The 24,052-nt window shown below is 42.3% G+C and overlaps 1 long non-coding RNA gene across 1 annotated transcript in view; it reads left to right on the top strand.

Moving 5' to 3' along the window:
* The window catches only part of LOC105473001 (uncharacterized), a 43,302-nt gene extending 19,250 nt beyond the window's left edge, over positions 1-24,052 (top strand). Inside the window, exons 2-3 of the long non-coding RNA XR_011615349.1 lie at positions 1,717-12,214; positions 12,830-24,052. This is a non-coding gene — a long non-coding RNA (uncharacterized lncRNA). The remainder of the gene's footprint in view (positions 1-1,716; positions 12,215-12,829) is intronic.

Below are 24,052 nucleotides of genomic sequence, written 5' to 3'. Positions count from 1 at the left end.
TAGGCGAAAGTTGTTGATCATGAATTTACCTGTTTGTTCAAGGGTGTGATGTCTTTCTTTCTTTTTTTCTTTTCTTTTCTTTTCTTTCTTTTTTTTTTTTTGAGAGAGTTTTGAGCCCAGGCTGGAATGCAGTGGTATGATCTCGGCTCTCTGCAACCTCTACCTCCCAGGTTCAAGCGATCCTTCTGCCTCAGTCTCCCGAGTAGCTGGGATTACAGACATGTGCCACCATGCCCAGCTAATTTTGTATTTTTAGTAGAGATGGGGTTTCCCCATGTTGGTTAGGCTGGTCTCGAACTCCTGACCTCGGGTGATCTGCCCACCTCAGCCTCCCAAAGTGCTGGGATTACAGGCATGAGCCACCGCGCCCAGTCAAGGGTATGATTCCTCTAGTAGTACTCACTGCTCGATTGCTGACACTGGAAAAATAAAACATTGGACTCATCAGAACATTAAGGGGTGGAACAGGTACCCCGAGGCTTTGCCTGACAGAGGCCGACAGGAGCCCCTTCCTTGTTCTTATCTCCCCAGACATCAGTGGTGGAGCAGGGATGAACACGAGCACCATTCTTATTTGTTATCAATTTGTATTTTAAGCAAACATGATGTCAAAACAGCCATCCTACACATACTGTGCGCTGAATGGCATCTCTGAACGCCTTGCATTCACTTATTCTGGAACTGGCTCTACTCGACATTTCTATTTTTTTTTTTTTTTTTTTGAGACAGGGTCTCACTGTGTCACCCAGACTGGAGTGCAGTAGTGCGATCTCGGCTCACCGCAACCTCCGCCTCCCAGGCTCAAGCGATTGTTCTGCCTCAGCCTCCTGAGTAGCTGGGATTACAGGCGTTCACCACCACGCCCAGCTAATTTTTGTATTTTTAGTAGAGTTGGGATTTCACCATGTTGGCCAGGCTGGTCTCGAACTCCAGACCTTAAGTGATCCACCTGCCTCAGCCTCTCAAAGTGCTGGGATTACAGGTGTGAGCCACTGCGCCCAGCCTCTAACATTCCTGTAAAGAGGTTGGAAGGCCCATCCTGGCCCCCCACTTCAAGCCCCCACTGCTAGACTATTCCTCAGGGACCCAGCACCCAACCCTCGGACTCTCCTTTCAGGACCCAGCGGGAAGCCCGGCCAGGGTATTTTGAATTTCTCATTCTATCTAGAAAAAGCTCAGCTAAACGAACGGTTGAGCTTTAGGGTCCAACAGTGGGCACGGGGGACAGCAAAACTTCACCTCTTCTCTGGGATCCCCAGCAACACCCCGTCACTATTCCATGCTCTGTTTACTTTTCTCTTTGCTCTAAGGTTTACCTTGTAATCCTCCATTGTTCAAATCGCTCTCACTGATTTATAGAGAATTTTCATGTCTTGCCTGCTTTGTTCCACCCTGAGCTGAACCCAGTTTGGCAGCTATCATCAACACAGAGCTGGTCCATGTCGCAGACTTTTCCTGAAGGTTTAGAAGGGCAGGGACCAGGGTGAAGCCAGCGAGGCACTCTCCTTGAGTGCCATATTTAAGGGGGCACCAAAAACTCAGTGCTTCAAATAAATAACAATTTAATGCAATATTTAAAACACCCAAATGAATGGAAGAAATCCATAATGAACAAACTATTAGAATTTTAAATAAGGACAGGATCAGCTGTAAAGCTTGATATTAGCCATCTATCTTCCTAACATTCTTTTCTTTCTTTCTTTCTTTTTTTTTCAGAGACAGCATCTCGCCACGTAGCCCAGGCTGGCCTTGAAATCCTAGCCTCAAGCCATCTTCCTGCCTCAGCCTCCCAAGTAGCTGGGATCACAGGGGTGTGACATCACACCTGGCTATATTCTTAACATTGTTTTGTAACCGTTCCAGCCCCCAGAAATTTCTCTCTGGCTGACTTGATCCATAGCGCCTCCATCGCCATCCCTGAGTGCCGTGTTGTGGAAAATCTTACTTTATCTCGGTTCTGTTTAGTATAATCAGGTGAAGTCTGTATTCTTTTATTACGTAAAACAACTTATCTCTCATTGTTTCTCAGTGCTCCTTTCCGAGCTCTCAGTGCTCCTTTCCTTATCTCTCAGTGCTCCTTTCCGAGCACTGCTCTGTCAGCCCTCTTTCCAAAACCAAAATGTCTCTTGAAGGTTTTTCGTAAATAATAATGGGCCATCTACTTCTTAACATAAATAAATGCTTTTCCAAGGTCAAGTTCTCAGGTTTCACTGTCTTCTCCACCAGTGTCTGTAAACTGAAAAATGCAGATGGACTCTCTTAAGATTCATACATTGCCTTCCTATCCTCAAGAACAATTGGCTGCAATCAGGGCTCTGTGTGTGTGTGTGTGTGTGTGTGTGTGTGTGTGTGTGAATGGTTTTGATGGAAGCAAGAAAAGTAATGTGTTCAATTGAATCCTAGAAAACCCTAAGTGGTAGATATTATTTATCTGTTTAACAAATGAAGGGATAAACTTCATTTATTCCTTCTTTAGTTTCTTCATTAATGGCCTTGAAATCCTAGGCTCAACTGATCCTCCCACCTTAGCCTCACGAGTTGCTGGGACTACAGGCTCTCACCACCATGCCAGGCTAATTATTATTATTATTTTTATTTTTTGTAGAGACAAAGTCACCCTGTGTTTCTCAGGCTGGTCTTGAACTCCTGGCCTCAAGTGATCCTCCTACCTTGGCCTCCCACAGTGTTGGGATTATAGGTGTGAGCCAGTGTGCCTGGGCATATGTCTTGGTTACTGTGCACCTAGCATACATACACATGCACGTGACATTAGTCTTTGCTCCAGTCATTTGCTGAGAAGGAGTGCTTAAGAGGTACATTTTTTGACATTTGCATATTTGAAACTGTCTCTATTCAACTTAAACTTGACTGGTAATTTGCCTAAGACTAGAATCCTGGATGGGAAATAAACTTCCCTCAAAGTTTTGAATGTATGTTTGTTAGTGAAAGTATAGGCTAAGCTCTGTAACAAACCTCTCCCAAATACAGTGACTTAAACATCTGATTAATAGTTTCTATATTGGCTGGGCATGGTGGCTCATGCCTGTAATCCCAGCACTCTGGGAGGCTGGGGTGAGTGGATCACGAGGTCAGGAGTTCAAGATCAGCCTGGCCAACATGGTGAAACCCCATCTCTACAAAAAATACAAAAATTAGCCAGGCACGGTGGCGGGCCCCTGTAATCCCAGCTACTCGGGGATGCTGAGGCAGGAGAATCATTTGAATCCAGGAGGCGGAGGTTGCAGTGAGCTGAGATGGTGCCACTGCACTCCAGCCTGGGCAACAGAAAGAGACTCAGTTAAAACAAAACAAAACAAAAACTTATTATATTGTCATTGTCTCTTCTAATCTCCATCTCTCTCTTTTTTTTTTTTTTTTTACCACTTTCTTGAAGATTTCCACCTCTTCTATTGAATTAAAACATTTTTTTGCTCTTGAACCTTTTCTGTCTTGTTCTTTGTTGCTTTCAGAAAACATCCTGCTTGTGTTTCAATGACGCTGATCTTCTCTAGTATTTCTGGACATAGTAAATACAGTCTAAAAAATCTGTTTCTTCATTATTCCTGTTCTCTCTGAGTCCCTCTTTTTAAATATCTGTTGATCCTTGACTTTTTTTGTTTTTTGTTTTTGAGACTGGCTCTGTCGCCAGGCTGGAGTGCGATGGCACGATCTTGGCTCACTGCACTCTGCCCCCTAAGTTCAAGCGATTCTCCTGCCCCAGCCCCCTAGTAGCTGGGATTACAGGCACCCGCCACCATGCCCAGCTAATTTTGTATTTTTAGTAGAGATGGGGTTTCACCATGTTGGCCAGGCTGGTCTCGAAGTCTCGAACTTCTGACCTCAAATAATCCACCCGCCTCGGCCTCCCAAAGTGCTGGGATTACAGGCATGAGCCACTGCGCCCGGCACCTGGTCCTGGACTTTGTTTAAGAGCGAGGCACCAAAAAAGATAATCAGGACTGTTTGTGGGTTTTTTCAATGTGATGAGCAGAGATCTGGTCAATTGATAATGGATACGGTTCCTCCCATGGTCAGTATTTGTAGGTCTTCTCTATTGGGATGCTTGGTGTCTTCAGAGACCAACCTTCTAATTTCCTGTTTGGGGTGTAGATGCCCAACCGTCAGCATTATTGGCAGTATTTGAAGAGGACTGGGGAGTCACCATTCAGTGTGTTGCTTTTGTTACATTTTCTTTTGTTCCATAGGGCACATCTGCCTGATGTCCCAAGTCCAGCATCCCTCTGCTATCAGATGATGAACTTCCAGTCTTCTGCAGGAGGGGAGGGGGAACTGCCCCACTGAATGGATGATAAAGGAATATGAGGCTCATTTGCTTTTTATATATACTTTCTTTTTTTTTTTTTTTTTTTTGGGACGAAGTCTCGCTCTTGTCTCCCAGTCTGGAGTGCAATGGCATGATCTCTGCTCACTGCAACCTCTGACTCCTGGGTTCAAGCAATTCTCCTGCCTCTGCCTCCCGAGTAGCTGGGACTACAGGTGCGTACCACCACGCCCAGTTAATTTTTTGTATTTTAGGTAGAGATGGGGTTTCACCATGTTGGCCAGGCTGGTCTCAAACTCCTGACCTCAGGCGATCCACCCGCCTCGGCCTCCCAAAGTGCTGGGATTACAGGCGTGAGCGACTGCGCCTGAACTTTTATAGACTTTCAATCAATTCTACTGTGTTCAGCCTCATGTGTACCCCCACCTTCAGGAGTTACTGGTACAGTAGCCCCCCTTATCTAGTGGGGAGACCTTTCAACTTCCGAGATCCCCAGTGGATACCTGAAACCATAGACATACCAAACCTATAGATACAGTCAGCCCTCTTTATCCATGGGGGCAGAACCCATAGATCCAACCCGCCGTGTATCGAAAATATGAGAAAAAATTTGCATCTGCACTGACCACAATTCAAAATTTTTGAATTTTTCCTGTCATTATTTCCTAAGCAATATAGTATTGCAACTATTTATATAGCATTTACATTCTATTAGGTATTATAAGTAATCTAGAGATGGTTTAAAGTGTGTGGGATGATGTGCGTAAGTTAAATGCAAATACTGCACCATTTTATATAGCATTTGAGGATTGAGCATCCAAGGATTTTGGTATAAGAGAGAGGAGACTTGTCTTAGACTATGGAAGGTCCTGGAACAATCTCCCCATGGATACTGAGGGATACTATGCTATGTTTTTTCCTATATGGTACATACATCTCTATGATAAGGTTTAATATATAAATTAGGCCTAGTAAGAGATTAAGAACATTAGGAATAAACAAATATAAATGCAAATGAAAAATAAAGAAAAAAACGATTTAAAAAATTAGCTGGGCGTGGTGGTGGGTGTCTGTAATCCCAGCTACCTGGGAGCCTGAGGCTGGAGAATCGCTTGAACCTGGGAGGTGGAGGTTGCAGTGAGCTGAGATCGTGCCATTGCATTCCAGCCTGGGTGACAGAGCGAGACTCCATCTCAAAATAAATAAATAAATAGAAAAATAAAAAAGAAAAATGTGAAAAAAGAGAGGAACAACAATAACTAATACAAAATAGAACAATTATAACAATCTACTATAAAAAAAGTTAGGTGAATGTGGCCTTTCTCAAAATATCTGACTGTGCTGTACTCACCTATTTTTGGGCTGTGGCTGACTGCAGGAAACAGAAACCAGGGAAAGCAAAATCACAGATAAGGGGGAACGACTGTACTCCCCTTCCTGAGTCTTTCTCAGGGTTTGTGCTTATTGCTGCTTCTGCATACTGCAGGCATTTGACTTTTAACTTTCCCTGGTCTGCGAATTGATGACCCCTTGTTTATCTGCTTTCAGCTACCAAAATGTAGATGCCATTTCTTTTTTCTTTTTTTTTTTTTTTGAGACAGAGTTTCGCTCTTGTTGCCCAGGCTGGAGTGCAATGGTGTGATCTCAGCTCACTGCAACCTCTGCCTCCTGGGTTCAAGCCATTCTCCTGCCTCACCCTCCCGAGTAGCTGGGATTACAGGCATGCACCACCACACCTGGCTAATGTTGTATTTTCAATAGAGACAGGATTTCTCCATGTTGGTCAGGCTGAGCTCAGGTGATCAGCCTCCCAAAGTGCTGAGATTACAGGTGTGAGCCACCACACCCAGTCAGATGCCATCTCTTATATACTCATGTATCCTTTGCAATTCTTTTTGTATTGGTAGGTTTATGCCTTCCTTTTTAACCCATCAACTGGCATTTTCATGGGAAGGGAGGGGAGTGAAGAAGGGAGCATTGGTTCAGTCCTTCACAATTAATTGCAATACATTATTTCTTTAAATAGTGCCTTCCCCCCATTTTTCTAGTCTCTCCTTTTTGAACTGTTAAAAGCTGATTAGAACTTCTGGACCTATTCTCCATGTTTTTCAATGTTTCTTCCTCACATTACAAAGCCTTATTTCTATGTGTTGCACTTTCAGAGAACTGCTTAGCTGAGTCCTCCAATTTACAAGTTGGCTCTTCAGCTCCATCCATCCTGCCATTGAGTTTTAATTTCAACTGTTCTGATTTTTTACTTTGAAGATCACAAATTGCTTCATTTAGTAACTTCCAGTTATTGTTTCATGATTGTACTACCCACACTTATCTCTTGGAAGATATTCATTATACTTATTTTAAAGTCATATCCTGATACCTTATTAATTTTATTGGGTGTAAGTTCCTCCAATTTTTTGAGTTTGTTTCTCTCTTATGGTGTTAGGAACTTCTCAACTGTTTGGTGATTCTTTTTTGAAGCACAGCTGTTTACAGTTGATGTTATTTACTAGACTGCTGTTTTGGCTTTCACAGCTCAGTTGGGGAGAGGGTGCTGCCACTGCTGTCAGGGTTGCACGTTGTGTTTATTTTCTTTTTTTAAAAAAAATTAAATCATTTGAGTTCTGGGGTACATGTGCAGGATGTGCAGGTTTGTTACATGGATAAATGTGTGCCATGTCAGAATGGTGATTATTTAAAAGTTAAGAACAAATGCTGGTGAGGTTGCGGAGAAATAGGAGTGCTTTTACACTGTTGGTGGGAATGTAAATTAATTAAACCATTGTGGAAGACAGTGTGGTGATTCCTCAAAGGTTTAGAACGGGAAATACCATTGGACCCAGCAATCCCATTACTGGGTATATTCCCAAATTTAAAGGATTTATATTCCCAAAGGAATATAAATCACTCTGCTAAAGATACATACACACTTATGTTCATTGCAGCACTATTCACAATAGCAAAGACATGGGGTCAACCCAAATGCCCATCAATGACAGACTGGATAAAGAAAATGTGGTACCTATACACCATACAGCCATAAACAGGAACAAGATCATGTCCTTTGCAGGGATACGGATGAAGCTAGAAACTGTTTTCCTCAGCAAACTAACGCAGGAAGAGAAAATCAACCACCACATGTTCTCACTTATAAGTGGGAGCTCAACAATAGGAACACATGGACACAGGGAGGGAAGCAACACACACTGGGGCCTGTCAGAAGAGGGCAGAGGGTAGGGGGAGAGCATTAGGAAAAAGAGCAAATGCATTGCTGGGCATAATACATAATACCTAGGCGATGGGATGATAGGTATTTATTTTCTTTCTCTTTTTTTTTTGAGATGGAGTCTCCCTCTGTTGCCCAGGCTGGAGTGCAGTGGCCGGATCTCAGCTCACTGCAAGCTCTGTCTCCTGGGTTCACGCCATTCTCCTGCCTCAGCCTCCTGAGTAGCCGGGACTACAGGTGCCCGCCACCACGCCCGGCTAATTTTTTGTATTTTTTAGTAGAGATGGGGTTTCACCGTGTTAGCCAGAATGGTCTCGATCTCCTGACTTCGTGATCCGCCCTCCTCGGCCTCCCAAAGTGCTGGGATTACAGGCATGAGCCACCGCGCCCGGCTGATAGGTATTTATTTTCACTGAAAGCTGGGAGTGGGTGGGTTGGGCTGCTCATGAGGTGTATGGGAGGCGTGTGTGCTGGGTGTGATGGCTCCATACTCCCTGTGGAGTGCTTCCTGTGGCTACCACGCCTCAAGGCATGCTCTTTGCTTCCTCCTGAAGGAGAATTCTCCTGTGTATTCCTGTGTATTCCTGCAGGTACTCTAGGCTACAGTTCCCCCTTTCCATCTAGTCTAGTATTGACGCAGGGCAGGTTCTTGACTTTGCTCAGGAAAGAATTCAAGAGCAAGCCAGTGCTGGAAGAAAGCAGCTTTACTGAGGAGGTGGCCGTGTCACAGCTCTGTGACTGCTCCCGGGGAGCAGGGCTACGCCAGAGCCTGTCCGAGAGGACAGCCCAGGGTGGTGTGAAGCCATATGTATGCCCACTTTTAGTGACGTTCTGATGAAGGGGCAGGTTATTCAGGAATAGCTAGGAAACGGGCAGGAGTTTCTGGGTGTTGCTGTGGCAATGGTACATCGTCATGGTGCTGATAGGAGCGTCTTACGGTGATGGGCAGTGAGGTTCTTTCAGCGCCTCTTCTGGTTTTGGTCAGTTTTGTTTCTTTTTTTTTTTTTTTTGAGATGGAGTCTGGCTCTGTCGCTCAAACTGGAGTGCAGTGGTGCGATCTTGGCTCACTGCAACCTCCACCTCAGATTCAAGCGATTTTCCTGCCTCAGCCTCCTGAGTAGCTGGGATTACAGGCATGCACCACCACACCTGGCTCATTTCTGTATTTTTAGTAGAGACGGGGTTTCACCATATTGGCCAGGCTGGTCTCAAACTCCTGACCTCAGGTGATCCGCCCACCTCGGCCTCCCAAAGTGCTGGGATTACAGGCGTGAACCACTGTGCCCAGCCTTCAGTCAGTTTTCAATCTGGTCTGGAGATGAGTCCCACCTGCCTCCTACCTCAGTATGATTTCTGCCTTTAGCATGTTCTCTCTCCCCAGTCCAGCAAGCATTTCTGGTTTTTGAGCATAATTATTAATTTATTTATAATATGCTTCTATTCTTTCTGTGGTTAGAATTTGGTGTAGAAGGGTAGACTGCAGTATGTATCAGTTCATCATCATAACCAGTATTGGATATTTTGTTGTTCTTCTTCTCTTTTTTTTTTTTTTTTTTGAGACAGGGTCTCACTCTGTCACCTAGGCTGGAGTGTGGTGATGTGATCATAGCTCATTGCAACCTCGACCTCCTGGCCCCAAGTGATCTTTCTGGCTTAGCCTCCCAAGTAGCTGAAACCATAGGCAGGCATCACCACATTCAGCTAATTTTCTTACTGTTGTAGAGACAGGGTCAACCTATGTTACCTAGGCTGCTCTGCGACTCCGGACTCAAGGGATCCTTCCGCCTCAGCCTCCCAAAGTGCTGGGATTACAGGCATGAGCCACCGCACCTGGCCAGATATTTTATTTTATATCAAATCCCCTTGTGTTGGTGACAGAAAAGATTTTTTTTAAAACAGTTTTGTCATTCTCAAATTATGAATCAAAGAAGCAAAAAGTAGTTTAACTCATATATCCTGTTTCACCAGTTTGTTACAAAATTAGGTTACGCTCCTTTTCATATTTACACAATTCTGTGCCTCCACCCTGACTACTAGAGTATGTGCTTTTCCCTTCCCCAGGATCCTTCTTCCATGATGTTCGCTAACAGTTCTACAGTACTCACTTTGGGCCAGACATTTTCCTAAGTGCTATTTACATATAATAACTCATAACAACCCCAGACTCCTTAGAGAGGCTTGTTAAGTTTTATGGGTTATTATCTTTGGAAGAACAAAGCCTGAAAACCTGCTCAGTCAGCCAGAGATTCCTGTTCTCTTTGGCTGTTGTTGCTTTTACTCACCTGTGATATTTCTGGTGAATCTCAGGGTGTCCTACTATTTTTCTGCTAGTCTACTGCTAGGAGAGTAGGTCCTCATTGAACGCTGGTCGATGAGAGTATCACATCTTCTTGGACAGTGATTGGTTCAGAGATGGACATGTGGTCCACGATGGGCTAATCAGAGCTAAAGAGGCTTTTTCTGGGGCTTTGATGGAAATAGAATGAAATCTTTGTGTTTCCATGGTGGCTGCCAAGCTGGTAGACTACAGGCCTGTTGACTCCAGTGACCCTCTTGGAGAAAGCCTATCAGAGAATAAAGCCAACATACAGGAAAGCAAATCGAGGTCATGGAGAGGGAGCAAGAGAGTGAGCCTGAGTCCTGATGATATTCTTTGAACCCCTTGATCCAACCATGCCTGAGGTCAGACTAACCCTGACCTTTTATATTATAGGAACCAATAAATTCCTTTTATTTTTATTGTTTCTTTTCTGTTTCCCTCCAACTTACGTGAGACAAGAATGCCTATTTTATTTTATTTTTGCATTTTTTATTTTTTTGAGACGGAGTTTCACTCTTGTTGCCCAGGCTGGAGTGTAATGGTGCAATCTTGGCTCACTGCAACCTCTGCCTCCCCAGTTCAGGTGATTCCCCTGCCTCAGCCTTCTGAGTAGCTGGGATTATAGGCAAGCACCACCATGCCCAGCTAATTTTGTATTTTTAGTAGAGACAGGGTTTCGCCATGTTGGCCAGGCTGGTCTCGAACTCCTGACCTCAGCTGATCCGCCCACCTCGGCCTCCCAAACTGCTGGGATTACAGGTGTGAGCCACTGCTGGCCTAAGAATGCCTATTTTTAAAAGCCACTTTGAATTCACTTTCTGTTACATGTGGACAAAAGAGCCCTGAGTAATGCCAGAGGTGAAGCAGAGGTACGGTCTCTAGGCTGGAGCACCTGGGCAGCTGTAGACTGGGGCTACAAAACTAACAATGTAGCAGCCTGTAAGTGGCATTCTTCCTGGCAGTCCAGGATTTGTGCAAGCAAGTTTGCACGTGGAGTGAATTTCTTGCTATTCTCATACCTGCCTCCTTTTTTTTTTTGAGACAGAGTTACGCGTTTGTTGCCCAGACTGGAATGCAATGGTGGGATCTCGGCTCACTGCAACCTCCACCTCCCAGGTTCAAGTGATTCTCCTGCCTCAGCCTCTTGAGTAGCTGGGATTACAGGCATGCGCCACCACACCTGGCTAATTTGTGTGTGTGTGTGTGTGTGTGTGTGTGTGTGTGTTTAGTAGAGACAGGGTTTCTCCATGTTGGTCAGGCTGGTCTCGAACTCCCGACCTCAGGTGATCCACTCCCTTTGGCCTCCCAAAGTGCTGGGATTACAGGCGTGAGCCACCGTGCCCAACCACCTGGCTCCTTTTTGTGGGGATATTTTCTCGAAATTGCTGGGACCTTCACCCCTCAGGCATGGGAATTTGGCACCTCGTAGGTTTTTTTTCATGTTTCTATGGGTGGGTCAGCCACGATAAATGTCGATGCATTTGGGTATGAGAAGATTGCCTGGTAACTGGCCTTATAGTTTTATGTTGACTCACTATTTAATATTTCTTTTTAAATTCTTTATGTAGTTGGAAGTAGTCATCCCCTTTTTTTTCAGGAGAATTTATTATTACTATTATTTTACTATTATATTGGTTCCTGCCCATTAAACTTAGGAGGGATAGAAGACAGTTGTATTAGCATTAGTCTGCTTTGCGTTGCTATTAGGGAATACCTGAGGCCGGGTAATTTATAAACAAAAGAGGTTTATTTGGCTCACAGGTCTGCAGGCTGTATAAGAAGCATAGTGCCAGCCTCTGCTTTTGGTGAGGGCCTCAGGAAGCTTCCAGTCATGTTGGAAGGCAAAGGGAGAGCAGGCATGTCATATGGCAAGAGAGTAAGCAAGAGAGACTGAGGGAGAAGGTGTCACATGCTTCAAAACAACTAGATCTTGTATGAACTCATTACTGCTCACTACTTCAAGGATGGCACCGAGCCATTCACTAGGGATCTGCCCCTATGACTCAAACACCTCCCACTAGGCCCACCTCCAACACTGGGGGTCACATTTCCATATGAGATTTGGAGGGGCCGGATATTCAAATCATATCGACAGTTCTGTCCACCAGCTCCTACAGGAGGTCCTTTAAAGTCAGCCACCTTGATTTGGCATCTCCTATTCAACTTGTATTTTTACACAGATAATCTTCCAAATTTCTCTATCATTATGTAGAGATCACCTTACCGCTGGCCAGCTAGTTTGTGTTAATTTTTTTTTTTTTTTTTGAAACGGAGTCTCACTCTGTCGCCCAGGCTGGAGTACAATGGCTGATCTCGGCTCACTGCAACCTCTGCCTTCCAGGTTCAAGTGATTCTTCTGTCTGAGCCTCTCAAGTAGCTGGGATTACAGGTACCCACCACCACGGCTGGCTAATTTTTGTATTTTTGGTAGAGACAGTGTTTCACCATGTTGGCCAGGCTGGCCTTGAACTCCTGACCTCAGGTGATCTACCCACCTTGGCCTCCCAAAGTGCTGGGATTACAGGCGTGAGCCACCACGCTCGGCACTAGTTTGTGTTAATTTTATAGTAATATTTATTATCTTTTCAGTGGTTTCTGGTATCTGGAGGTGTTTTTGCAAGCAGCAGCAATACTCTTTTTGGGAGTGTGTCTTGGGTGGGGTTTTTAAAGTCTCCCTTTTTTTTTTTTTTTGAGACGGAGTCTGGCTCTGTCGCCCGGGCTAGAGTGCAGTGGCCGGATCTCAGCTCACTGCAAGCTCCGCCCCCCGGGTTTACGCCATTCTCCTGCCTCAGCCTCCCGAGTAGCTGGGACTACAGGCGCCCGCCGCCTCGCCCGGCTAGTTTTTTGTATTTTTTAGTAGAGACGGGGTTTCACCGTGTTCGCCAGGATGGTCTCGATCTCCTGACCTCGTGATCCGCCCGTCTCGGCCTCCCAAAGTGCTGGGATTACCGGCTTGAGCGACCGCGCCCGGCTAAAGTCTCCCTTTCATAAATCTACTTTACAGCATTAATCTGTGAGGACGTGCGGTCTCCACCTAACCTCAAAAAGTGACATGTAAAATTGGTGACATCAAGATTCCACTGATGTGTGATTCAGAAATGTCACACTACCCGCTCATGCCACAGTGTGACCAACATTAAAAAATATTCCGTGATTGATTTTATAAAACAATAGCTTTAAAAAATAAACTTTAAATTTTAGAATGGTTTTAGATTTACAGGACAATTGCAAAGATAGTACAGAGAATTTATCACCAACGTTTTGAAATTTGTTTAAAAATTTTTAGGTTTGGGGTTCTCTTCGGGGTTATTTGTGGTGACCCTGTACTTTTGTATAATGGCTAAGTGAAATATTTCAAGTAGTAGCTGGATCTCAGTCTCCTGTAATCTGAGTAGAGTATATCAAGAAAGTCTTCTATTGAAGCAGCATTTCCCCCTCATTATATCTGTACAACTGTGATTGCTTTCTGGTTTATGGTGGGATACACTTCTGCACAGCCAGTGAAGTGACTGATCAATGAAAACAGGCCTTTAAGGTTCCACCTATCAGATTTTGAGGATAATATGAGGATGCACAATATATGACTTTGTTTCATACAAATATCAAATATCAATGTTAGTAAGGCTTTTGATATGTGTAGGATATGTCTTACAATTGGATTGGACTCTCTCAATCATCTTAAACCCAAATGGCCAAATATGCCATATTTTATAACAAAAATACACAGTTAAATATTTTACTGTATGTTATTTTGTTCTTTTTTTTCATAAAATGATATAATTTGATTATCTTTCTAATGTTTTGTGAAGGAATTTTAAATCAAGTGTATCTGAGGTATAGCTCATGTACAATACAATGTGTTCATTTCAAATGTACATTTCCAAGTTTCAGCAAAAGTATACACCCGTGTATCCATCACTACATAAAAATAGGGAACATTTTCATTACCTTCAATGTTCTTTTGTGCCCATACCAGTCAGTCTCCCTGGCCCCAGGAAAACAGCTGGTCTGCTTTCTGTCACTATAGATTTGTCTTTTCTAAAGCTGTATATAAATAGAATTGTTTATAATATACTCTTCTGTATCTGGTTTTATCCACTCAGCATCATGTCTTTGTAATTTATTCACTTTATTGTGGCTATCAGTAATTCATTACCTAAAAAAATTTCTTGGCCGGGCATGGTGGCTCGCGCCTGTAATCCCAGCACTTTGGGAGGCCAAGGCAGGCGGATCACATAGTCAGGAGTTCGAGACCAGCCTGATCAACATGATGAAGTCCCGTCCCTACTAAAAATACAAAAATTTTTGTACACCTGTAATCCCAGCTATTCAGGAGGCTGAGGCAGGAGAATCACTTGAACCCAGGAGGCAGAGGTTGCAGTGAGCCGAGATCACACCACTGCACTCCAGCCTGGAGACAGAGTGAGACTCAGTCTCAAAAAAAAAAAAAAAAAAAAAAATTTCTTAACAAACCACATGGCAAAGCAATACTTTAATAGATATAAATAAAGACTATTATGATAGGAAATTATAATGTGAACATTATAATTATACTATACTATACTTTGATCTTAAATAACATGGACAAATTCCAGCTTCAAAATCTTTCTAAAATTAATCATATACAAAATATCTCATTTCTGAAGGGGCGTATGTAGCTCATTCATTTTTAAAACCTTTTTTATTTTGAAATCATTCTAGATTCACAGGAAATTGCAAAGATAGGACTAAGAGGTCCCATGTACATCTTTTGTTGTTTTTTTTGTAGAGATGGGGTCCCACTATGTTGCCCAGGCTGGTTTTGAACTCCTGGCCTCAAGTGATCCTCCTGCCTTAGCCTCCTCAGTTACTGAGATTACAGAAGTGAGCCACTGTACCTGGCCAGTTTTTAACAAAAAAGTTTAAAAAGAAAAAAATTACCAAGAAGATCAAAACCACACAATTATATGCAAATTAAACAACTAGCTCCTGAATGACTTTTAGGCACACAACAAAATCAAGGCAGAAATCACAGAATTGTTCAGAATTAATGAAAGCAGAGACACAACATACCCAAATCTCTGGGATACAGCAAAAGCAGCATTAAGGCCGGGCGCGGTGGCTCATGCCTGTAATCCTAGCACTTTGGGAGGCCAAGGCGGGTAGATCATTTGAGGTCCAGAGTTTGAGACCAGCTTGGCCAACATGGTGAGACCCCATCGCTACTAAAAATACAAAAATTAGCCAGGCATGGTGGTGCACATCTGTAATTCCAGGTACTTGGGAGGCTGAGGTAGAAGAATTGCTTGAACCCGGGAGACGGAGGTTGCAGTGAGCTGAGATTGTGCCACTGTACTCCATCCTGGGAGGCAGAGTGAAACTCTGTCTTGAAAGAAATAAAGAAAAAGAACGAAAGGAAGAAAAGAAGGAAGGAAGGAAGGAGAGAGAGAGAGAGAAAGAGAAAGAGAAAGAGAAAGAAAGAAAGGAAGGAAGAAAGAACCAAAGCAGTGTTAAGAGGAAGGTTTATAGCTCTAAACATGTCAAGAAGTTAGGAAGATCTGAAATGAACACTCTATCATTATACCTAAAGGAACTAGAAAAATGGGAACAAACTAATGCCAAAGCCAGCAGAAGAAAAGAAATAACCAAAATCAGAGCAGAACTGAATGAAGTGGAAATGCATAAAATCCATGCAAAAGATCAATGAAACCAAAAGTTGGTCTTTGAAAGGGTAAACAAGATTAATAAACTGCTGGCTAGATTAACAAAGAAAAAAAAAAAGAGAGAAGATTCAAATAAGCACAACAGAAATTACAAAGATGACATTACAACTGACCCCACAGAAATACAAAAGATCTCCAGAGACTATTGTGAACACCTCTATACACACAAACTAGAAAATCTGGAAGAAATGGATAAATTCTTGGAAACACACAACCTTCCGAGATCAAACCAGGGAGAAATTAAAACCCTGAACAGACCAATAATGAGTTCTGAAATGGAATCAGTAATAAAAGAAACCTGCCAACCAAAAAAGCCCCAGACCAGATGGATTCACAGCCAAATTCTATCAGATGTACAAAGAAGAGCTCATACCAATTCTACTGAAAATATTCCCCAAAATCACGGAGAAGGGACTCCTCTCTTAACTTATTCTACAAAGCCAGCATCATCCTGATCCCCAAATCTGGCAGAGACAGAAAAAAAGAAAACTTTAGATCAATATTCCTGATGAGCACAGACACAAAAATCCTCAACAAAATACCAGCAAACTGAATCTAACAGCGCATCTAAAAGTTAATTCACCATGATCAGGTAGGCTTTATTCCTGGGATGCAAGGTTGGTTCAATATGCACAAATCAATAAATGTGATTCACCACATAGACAAAATTAAAAACAAAAATCATATGGTCATCTCAATAGATGCAGAAAAAATTTTCGATAAAATCTAACATTCCTGCCTGATAAAAACCCTCAGCAAACTACGCATTGAAGGAATATACTTCAAAATAATATGAGCCATCAATGACAAACCCACAACCAACATCATACTGAATGGGCAAAAGCTGGAAGAAATTTCTCTTGAGAATTGGAGCAAGGCAAGGATGCCCACTCTCACAACTCCTATTCAACATAATGTATTAGAAGTCCTGGCCACAGCAGTCAGGCAAGAGAAAGAAATAAAAGGCATCCAAATAGGAAAAGAAGAAGTCAAACTATATCTGTTCACTGACAATATTATTTTATACTGAGAAAGCCCTAAAGAATCTGCCAAAAGGCTACTAGATCTGATAAATGATTTTAGCAAGGTCTCAGGATACAAAATCAATGTACAAAAATCAGTTGCATTTCTATACACCAATAACATCTAGAATCAGATGAAAGTCAAGTCAAGAGCACAATCCCGTTTCCAGTAGCCACAAAGAAAACGAAATACATAGACATACAGCTAACCAAGATAGGGAAAGATTTCTACAGGAGGGCTGCAAAACACTCTGAAATAAATTGTAGATGACACAAATAAATGGAAAAACATGCTCATGGTTTGGAAGAATCAGTATCATTAAAATGGCTATCATGCCCAAAGCAATGTACAGATTCAGTGCTAGTCCTATCAAACTACCAATGTCATTCTTCACGGAATTAGAAAAAAAATTCTAAAATTCATATGGAACAACAACAACAAAAAAGCTCAAATAGCCAAAGCAATCCTGAGCAAAAAGAACAAAGCCAGAGGCATCACACCAGCTTACTTCAAACTATACTATAAGGCTACAGTAACCAAAACAACATGGTAGTTGTTAGTGGTACAAAAACATAGTCATAGACCAATGGAACAGAATAGAGAACCCAGAAATAAGGCTGCACATACAACTGTCTGATCTTCGACACGGCCAAAAAAAAACATAAGCAATGGGGAAAGGACTTCCTATTCGATAAATTGTGCTGGGATAACTGGCTATCCATATACAGAATATTGAAACTGGACTCCTACCTATCACCGTAAACAAAAATTAACTCAAGATGAATTAAAGACTTAAATGTAAGACCTTAAACTGTAAAAACCCTAGAAGAAAACCTATGAAATAATCTTCTCGACATTGGCCTTGGCAAATAATGTATGGCTACATCCTCAAAAATAATTGCAAGAAAAATAAAAATTGACCAGTGGGACCTAATTAAAAAGCTTTTGCACAGCAAGAGAAGCCATCAACAGATTCAACAGAAAACCTACAGAATGGGAGAAAATATTTGCAAACTACGCATCCAAAAAAGGCCTAACGGCAGAATTTATAAGGAACTTAAACAAATCAACAAGCAAAAACCAAATAACCCCATTAAAAAGTGGGCAAAGATCATGAACAGGCATTTCTCAAAAGACAACATAAAAGCAGCCAACAAACATATGAAAAAAATGCTCACAATCGCTAATCATTAGGGAAATGCAAATCAAAACCACAATGAGATACCATCTCACAGCAGTCAGAAGGGGCTTTGTTAAAAAGTAAAAAAAATAACAGATGTTGGTGGGGCTGCAGTGAAAATGGAATGCTCGTACACTGTTGGTGGGAATGTGAATCAGTTCAGCCCCTGTGGAGAGCAGTTTGGAGATTTCTCAAAAAACTAACAGTTAAGCAACCATTTCACCTAGCCATTCTATTACTGGTTATACACCCAAAGGATAATAAATCATTCCAGCAATAAAACATGCATCCATACATTCATTGCAGCACCATTCATAACAGCAAAGACGTGGAATCAACCTAGGTACCCATCAATGGTGGACTGGATAAGGAAAACACGGTACATCTATACCATGGAATACTATGCAGCCATCAAAAGAATGAAATCATGTCCTTTGCTGCAACATAGATACAGGTGGAGAACATTATCCAAAGCAAACTCATGCATAAACAGAAAGCCAAATACTACATATTCTCACTTATAAGTGGGAGCTAAACATTAGGTGCACATGGATATAAAACCAGGAACAATAGACACTGGGGAATACAAGAGTGGGGAGGGAGGGCACGGGGCAGGGGTTAAAAAACTACCTATTTGGTACTATGCTCGTTACCTGGGTGACAGGTTCAGTTATACTCCAAACCTCAGCATCATGTAATCTACCTTTGTAAGAAACCTGCATATATAGGTGGGGTGCGGTGGCTCACGCCTGTAATCCTAACACTTTGGGAGGCCGAGGCAGGTGGATCACCTGAGGTCAGGAGTTTGAGACCAGCCTGGCCAGCATGGTGAAACCCTGTCTCTACTAAAAATGCAAAAATGAGCTGGGCATGGTGGAGGGTGCCTGTAATCCCAGCTACTCGGGAGTCTGAGGCAGGAGAATTGCTTGACCCTGGGAGGCGGAGGTTGCCGTGAGCAGAGATGGTGCCACTATGCTCCACCCTGGGTGATACAGTGAGACTCCGTCTCAAAAAAAAAAAAAATAAATAAATAAATAAAATACAAAAAGTAAAAAAATATTTAAATAGAAAAAAGCTTATGGAATTAGGATATAAAGGAAAAATTCGTGCAAGTGTAAAATATGTTTGTGTTTTAAGCTAAGCATTACTATAAATGAGTCAAAAAGTTAAAAAGAATTAAGAGTTTATAAAGTAAAAAAGTTATAGTAAGCTAAAGTTAATTTATTATTGAAGAAAAAAGTTTTCTGTTTTTTTTTTTTTTTTTTTTTTGGCAGAGTCTCACTCTGTCGCCCAGGCTGGAGAGCAGTGGCACCATCTCGGCTCACCGCAACCTCCACCTTCCGGGTTCAAGTGATTCTCCTGCCTCAGCCTCTGAGTAGCTGGGACTACAGGCACGCACCACCATGCCTGGCTAAATTGTATTTTTAGTAGAGACGGGGTTTCAGCATGTTGATCAGGCTGGTCTCGAACTCCTGACCTCATGATCTGCCCGCCTCGGGCTCCCAAAGTGCTGGGATTACAGGCATGAGCCACCGTGCCTGGCCGAAAGAAGTTTTTAAAGATAAATTTAGTGTAGGGGAGATGTACAACGTTTATAAAGTGTACAGGAGTGTCCGGCAATGTCCCAGGCCTTCACGTTCCCTCACCACTCACTCACTGACCCACCCACAGCAACTTCCAGTTCTGCAAGTTCCATTCATGGTCAGTGCCCTGTACAGGTGTGCCATTTTGAATCTTTAATACCATACTTTTACTGTACCTTTTCTGTGTTGATATACACAAATACTTACAATTGTGTTGCAATTGCCTACAATAGTCAGTATAGTAACATGCTGTGCAGTTTTTTTGAGCAATGGACTATACCATATAGTCTAGGTGTGTAGTGGGTTATACCATGTAGGTTTAAGTGCACTCTATGATGTATGCACAACGCTGAAATTGGCTAGTGATGCATTTCTCAGAGTGATGTACGTCTCAGAATGTATCTCCATGGTTAAGTGATGTGCGATTGTATTTCAAAAAGGCTATTCTTCTTCCTTCTGGTCTCCGTGATTGCTGATGAGAAATCTGCTGTCACTCAAATTGTTTCTTCCTGAAGGTATAACGTTGTCTGCCTCTCCCATTGTTTTCAAAATCTTTTTCTTTGTCTTGGGATAGTTTTCAGACATTTGATGATGATGTGTCTTTGGCATAGATTTCTTTGAGTTTACTCTGTTTGGGGTTTGCTAAGGTAGGTTTAGATCTTTTGCCAAATTTGGGGAAATTTCATTTATTATATTTTTTAATAGTTTCTCAGCTCCACCCCCTGTCTCCTTTCCTTTTGTGACTAAAGTGATGTGATTTCTGGATCCTCTGTTGTAGCCCCTCAGGTCCCTGAGATTCTTTTTTTTTTTTTTTTTCCTATTTTCTTTCTGTTGTTCAGATTGGGCAATTTCTATTCTGGCTTGCATTTCACTGAGTTTTCCTCTGTTTCCCTCATTCTGCTATTAAGCCCATATACTGAGCTTTTTACCTTGGTTATTCTATTTTTCAGTTCTAAAATTTCCATTTGGTTCTTTTTAAATTTTTTATATCCCGGCTGATAGTTTTCATTTTCTATTTGTTTCAAGTGTGTTTATAATTGGTCATTGAAACTTCTTTTTATTTTTTGAGACAAAGTCTCAGTCTGTCACCCAGGCTGGAGTGCAATAGTGTAATCTCAGCTCACTGAGACCTCCGCCTCCCAAATTGAAGCGATTCTGCTGCCTCAGCCTCCTGTGTAGCTGGGATTACAAGCATGCACCATCATGCTCGGCTAATTTTTTTGTACTTTTAGTAGAGATGGGGTTTCACCATGTTGGCCAGGCTGGTCTTGAATTCCTGACCTCGAGTGATCCACCCCCCTCAGCCTCCCAAAGTGCTGGGATTATAGGCTTAAACCACTGTACCCAGCCCAGCAGGGGAATTTTAAGTGTGCCTTGTCCCAGCCAGGTGAGGGTAGAAATCCAGGCTGCCACTCAGCATTTGCTAATGGGATGGCAACAGGGTTGTGGTTCTTTCTATGATGTTTGGCCAGGATGGTGTGATTTTTGTCTAAAAGTTTTCTGTCTTGCCAAATTACTCCTTTCTGGTCTTTTGGCCAGAGAGACCAGGATTTCTTGGGGATTTTTTTTTTTTTTTTTGGTTTGTGCCCATTGGTCTTTCCAGTGGTTTCTCCAGCATCCAGTTCCAGATATATGAGGAGGAAAAGAAAACCCAGGGGACTCACTGCCATGCCATTCCCAAGGTCCCAAGGCTTCCACCCGCTCGTCTTCTCTCCACCTTTAAGAGCTTTTTAGTGTTTGTTTTGTCTATAATATCCATGGTTTTAGCTATACTTAGTGAGAAGTATAGGAAGAAGTGCCTCTATTTGAACTTATTCAATCTATTTAATCTTAAGTTCATTCCTTTTTGTAGCTGAGCAATATTTCATTGTATAGAAATGTCACAATTTGATCATCCATTTCATCAGCCTGTTGACGAACATTTGGATTGTTTCCAGCTTTTGGCTTTAGGAAACAGTGCTGCTTTGAATGTAATTTTTTTTGTTTGTTTTTTTTTGAGACAGAGTCTCGCTCTGTTGCCCAGGCTGGAGTGCAGTGGCTCGATCTCGGCTCCGCCTCCCAGGTTCATGCCATTCTCCTGCCTCAGCCTCCCAGTAGCTGGGACTACAGGCGCCCGCCACCACGCCTGGCTAATTTTTTGAATTTTTAGTAGAGATGGGGTTTCACCGTGTTAGCCAGGATGGTCTCGATCTCCTGACCTCGTGATCTGCCCACCTCGGCCTCCCAAAGTGCTGGAATTACAGGCATGAGCCACCACGCCCGGCCACTTTGAACGTAATTTAATGCTGTTATGAACATATGTTGTTGGGTCTTTGTGTGGGCTGTTTTCACTTCTCTTGGGTAAACACTTAGGAGTGGAATTGCTGAGTCATGTGGTAATTGTGTGTGTAACTTTATGAGAAATTGTCAGACTCTTTTTCACAGCTGTTGTACCATTTTACTTTCCTACCAGCGATGTTCCACTTGCTCTACAAACCTCCCCAATGTTTGGTTTTAATAGTCTTTTAAGTTTTAGTCATTCTAGTTTTAATTTGCGTTTCTCTGGTGAGTGATGAAGTTGGACATCTTTTCATGTACCTATTTGCTGTTCATATAGCTTATTCAGTAAAGTGTCTGTTAACAAATTTGTCCTCATTTTTTTTTTATTGGGCTGTCTTCTTGTTATGAAGTTGTAGAAGTTCTTTATATATTCTGAATACCATCTTTTATTAGATATATGTTTTACAATTTTTTTTTTCTCTCAGTCAGTGCCTTGAGTTTTTGCTGTCTTTTAAAAAAGAAAGCTTTGTTGGACTTGAAATTTCCATTGTCTTAACTGTGTCTTTTGAAGATAACAAGTTTTAAATTTTGATGAAGTTCTTTTTTTTTCTTTGGTAGCTTGTATTTTTGTGTCTTATTTAAGAAAACTTGGGTTGAGCCAAAGTCACATTTCTCTCCTATGTTTTTTGTCTGAAAGTTTTATAGCTTTGGGAGGCTGAGGCATGAGGTCAGGAATTTGAGACCAGCCTGGCCAACATGGTGAAACCCCGTCTCTACTAAAAATACAAAAATTAGCTGGGCATGGTGGCGGGTGCCTGTAATCCCAGCTACTCGGGAGGCTGAGGCAGGAGAATCATTTGAACCCAGGAGAAGGAGAATGCAGTGAGCTGAGATCGCACCGTTGCACTCCAGCCTGGGTGAGAGGGTGAGACTCTGTCTCAAAAATAAATAAATAAATAAATAAATAAAGTTTTATAGCTTCCATTCATATACTGAGGTTTGTTATTTATTTTGAATTATTTTTACATGGTGTGAGATGTTGAGCGCCATTGTTTTGCATATGGATATCTGATTATTCCAGCACCTTTTGTGAAGATTATCCTCTATTATCTTTATACCTTTGTTGAAAATCAATTAATTATATACATGTAGGTCTATTTCTGGACTCTGTCCCATTGATCTATATGTCTATCCTGATGCCAATACTCTTGCTAATAATATATATTACTGTTTCATATATTAATATCTATTACTGAGCTAGCTTTATAGTTAGCTAAGTCTTGAAAGTCAGATAGTATAAGTCTTCCAACTTTGTTCTTATTTTTCTAGATTGTTTTGGATGTTCTAGATCTTTTGCTTTTCTATTTAAACTTAAGATTCTGCTTGTCCCCTTCTATAAAATAGCTGTCTGAGGTTTTGATTTTTATTGATGCCTAGATCAACCTAGGAAGAATTGATATCTTTTTTTTTTTTTTTTTTTTTTTTTGAGATGGAGTCTTGCTCCGTTGCCCAGGCTAGGGTGTAATGGTGTGATCTCAGCTCACTGCAACCTCCACCTCCCGGTTTCAAGCAATTCTCCCACCTCAGCCTCTTGAGTAGCTGGGATTACAGGCACGCACCATCATGCCTGGCTAATTTTTGTATTTTTGTAGAGACAGGGTTTCACCATGTTGGCCAGGCTGGTCTTGAACTCCTGACCTCAGGTGATCTGCCCGCCTCGGCCTCCCAAAGTGCTGGGATTATAGGCGTGAGCCACCGTGCCTGGCCAAATGCATTCTTTAGACAAATACATTTGGCAAACCTTAAAATGACGTACAGCAGAGGTTGCAGCCAAGCACCCAGCACTTTGTGTGGAGAGGCTGTTCTGCGTAGGATAGTGGTTAAGAGCGCAGACCACAGATCCAGACGACCTGTGTTTGCAATTCTGTCTCTGTTATTACTAGATGTGTCACCTTAGGAAAGCTATTTCATCTTTGTGCCTCAGTTGCTTCATTTGTAAATTGTGAAAAAAAGTACCTACATTGAATGATATTTGCGAAAATTAAAGATCAATACGAATGAAATTATTGGAATAGTAACTAGTAAGCACTGGTTTAGTGTATGATAACAAGTATTATTATTATGACCCACTGTCTACTGGGAAAAGAAGCCTTGCAGTAACAACAAAAATAAAGTGTGTAAGAATCCTGACTGGCATGGCCTGGGTCCGGTGTGAGTGCTGGGTCACGCCTGTAATCCCCAGCACTTTGGGAGGCTGAGGCGGGCAGATCACCTTAGGTCGGGAGTTTGAGACCAGCCTGACCAACATGGAGAAACCCCATCTCTACTAAAAATACAAAATTAGCCGGGGGTGGTGGCGCATGCCTGTAATCCCAGCTGCTCGGGAGGCTGAGGCAGGAGAATCGCTTGAACCTGGGACTGGGAGGTGGAGGTTGTGGTGAGCCGAGATCGCTCTATTGCGCTCCAGCCTGGGCTAGCAA

This window comes from Macaca nemestrina, chromosome 17 (genome assembly GCF_043159975.1).
Source record: "Macaca nemestrina isolate mMacNem1 chromosome 17, mMacNem.hap1, whole genome shotgun sequence".
NCBI classification, from domain to species: domain Eukaryota; kingdom Metazoa; phylum Chordata; class Mammalia; order Primates; family Cercopithecidae; genus Macaca; species Macaca nemestrina.
This window is presented reverse-complemented; position numbering and strand designations above follow the sequence as displayed.